Here is a 3,299-nt window from a genome sequence, read left to right as displayed (position 1 = left end):
GTTAGCTGCCTGGATTAATCAATATGGGAAACAAAATCTTTTGTAAAAGCAAAGGTGGTTTTTGTATATACTTTTTGGGATTTGCCTCATTGTTTGACATCAAATAATGATGTGAAGTTAGAGTGAACCTTTTTGCCATGTTCAGTTATAATACTTGGTCTGTTTTCAGGTTGACACATTGATCAGCCCCGGAGTAAGCAGAACTAATAAGCTAATCTAGTAGTGTAGACTTTAGTGTGCTACACAAGGTACTGGGAGCCAAGAGTTCAAATATGGACTTGGGGCCCAGCTGATATATGTACTGGTGTATCATAGAGACACGTCCAGATGCACCCAGCTTGTTGACTGAGAAGCATTTCTTCACCGTGTACACTTGACAGCTGAAAGATCTTTATGTGGGAGTAATGAGGCAAAAATTGCAAAATAAAGTACTGTTTTGATGTGGGAATTGTCATGAGGTTGTGTTGAAGTGACTTTTCTATGTGGGATGTTTGCTATCCATCAAAGGACTACCATGCTGCCACATAACATTAATGAACATTTTTGTTGCAGTCTTCACTTTTCATTCTGGTGGCTAAAATGAGTGAATAAAGTCATTGCTACTGGGTTTTTTGTTTTGTTTTGAGAAGCACTGTCTTGTGCCACTCATTCTTGATCTTGTTGGTAATAAGGTATCTTTCCCCCTTTCTCTTCCTACACTCATGATTTTGTCTCCATCCCTGTCTATAGCTCAGCATTTTCTAGCCTTGTATGATCAGTTTGTGCTTCTGTGACTTCTAGATCCACTTCTGGCACTGCTTATAGTTCTGTGCATCCTAATTCCTTGTCTCCACATAACTGTGGAAACCTAGATGTAAAATAAATGTTAAACTAACTTTTATAAAAGTGGAATATGTAGTTTGGCCATGGTTTGTTTCAACTTTTAAACATGATGAAAACCTACACATATGGTTGCTTATTCAAGACAAGCTCTTCATTGCTGTGCCTTCAAGCAGCTTCCATCGCTAGTAATAAAAGTCGCCTTGGAGGGCAAATGAGTGTTCACTTGCCAGTCAGGACTAGGTACTTGGAGGGTGTTTCTCTGATTGTTTTACATTAAACAGTTTCTGTAACCCAGACTGCTAGCCAAAATACTTTTTTCCAAAAATGGAATGATCCGGCTAAAGCTAAACATACAGTTTCCCTGGTATCCACTGAGAAGTTTGTGGTTAATTCTATTGATATAAACAGGAGTTATGAAGAGGTGCATAAATGTAGTTGGATTGTGCGCGGGTGCATTGTGTGTGACAGGTTCTAAACACACCTGGGGATGAAGTCCATTGCAAGTAGCTTCCATATGATGAAATTTAGGTTTGAGGTGTAAAGTTGAGAGGACACCGTGCTCTGGATTATATAGTTGTGTGTAAAGATGTGTGTGACTAACTTCTTATTCAATGCACATTTTCCATGGCTATTTTTTTACTGCTATTAAAATTCTGCATTGCTAATATACAAGAGACTGGTTTCTAAACTACTTGAAATTTGTATAATTGTACAATCTGCATAAATCTGAAGCAAAGTTAGTCATGTAGCCAAAAGTCATAGCTTGGTGGTGTCCATTTCCAGTCTGGATTGCTTACTACGTAGTTTGTTACAGAGTTCTAGTTTTTTCTTACTGTGGTAGGTTGTGGTATGTACTGCTTCATTGAACAGGCAAAATTCAAACTTGTATCTTGAACATAGCTATATTAGGGAACTTTACAGAAACCTGTTTGCATAATTGAGTGTTCTTAGAATTGAGGAACTTGGGAGAACTATAGTCATACAGCGCCCATCACCTGAGGGATAGCTCAGTTGGTAGAGCATGGTACTCTTACATCTTGGGGTCATGGGTTTGAGCCCCATGTTGAGTGAAAGATTCCTGCGTTGCAGAGAGTTGGACTAAATTATACTTGTGATCCCTTCCAACTCTACAATTCTATGATTCTATGAATTCATATTATTCAGAAATTCCTACCTAAAGCCTTTAAAATTCAATTTCTTTGCCTTTTGCAGCTGAAAAAAGCTTGAAATGTGAGTTAATTGAAGCTGAGAGCTTTTCTTACGATACAGGCAGCGTGTATAGGCACACACAGTTCACGTAGCAAAGAAATGCATTTTAACGTCTATTTAGAAAGTGTGGTTTTCCCTTCTGAAGCTTGTGGTATGCACACGTTGGTGAGGGCAAGAATAATTAGGGGAGCAATAAAAAATGCTATGACCACCTGCAGTGAGAAGCAGTTGCCCATCCTACCTTAGTCTCTTCAATGCAGAGCAGGAGAAAATGGTGCCTACATAACTTAAGCCCCATAATACTAACAGAAATCTGAATCACCATTCCTTTTGCCCTAGGAGCTGCAGCAGAACAGCTACTTGGTATTGTTAATGGAAGCTGAGGAATGATCTTGGTGTAGATTCTGTGTTCTGCTACAATTAAGGCAGTTGTCAAGTGCAAAACACGTGACAGCAACAGATGCTACCCGTAGTTGCCAAACATGCAAATCAGACTCGGAACATCAAAAGTCCATCTAGTTCAACCCTTTGCCCAAAGCAAGAAATCCACTGCTGTGGTATACCTGCTAATCAATAGTCAGCCTGTGTTTCACATTGACTGGTACTATTTCCACTTCAAGAATGTCATATTACGGTGTTAAACGCTATATTTGCCTTGGACTAAGTTCTAAGTAGCTGTAGCGTTCTTGGAATGCAGGTTAAGAACTCCACATAGATAAATTCTCTGAAGACATTAATTGATTGGCAGAAAGACATGGCAATATGAAGTATCAATTAGGCACATTAATGAGCAAGTTTCCTTCTGAGTGGCAAGTGGCTGTTTCCCAGGGTGTGGCCACTGTCACATGCTGACAGCTTGTAGGGTGCGGACCAAAGGTGGACAAACTACCCCATAAGGAGCACAACATGCCTCTGACCATAGGTACTACCCCACCCCATTATTATTTTTTCAACCATCTCTAGAAATGGAAAGTTGGCATGAAGGGAGCTAGCTGGTTTAGAACCCAAGTTCTAGTCTTAATTGCAGGTAAGTCTTCAGATAGGGACAATGTATTAAAAATGGTATTCTGTGCCTTTTGCCTGATGTATCTTTACTATCTCCTGAATGTGTAGAAAAGGCCTCTGATCAATGAACAAAAATACTAAAAGCAATGGGTAAGCAGCGGTTGTGAAGCTCTTTGTGGCAATCTCGGCCTTAATGATTTCAGGGCCATGTATACAGGGAGTTGCATAGTAACATTGGCTTTCCAAAGGTCATCTGAGCAATA

This window comes from Zootoca vivipara, chromosome 9 (genome assembly GCF_963506605.1).
Source record: "Zootoca vivipara chromosome 9, rZooViv1.1, whole genome shotgun sequence".
Classification (NCBI taxonomy): Eukaryota; Metazoa; Chordata; class Lepidosauria; order Squamata; family Lacertidae; genus Zootoca; species Zootoca vivipara.
The sequence above is the reverse complement of the archived record's forward strand: the minus strand, read 5'-3'. Positions refer to the sequence as shown.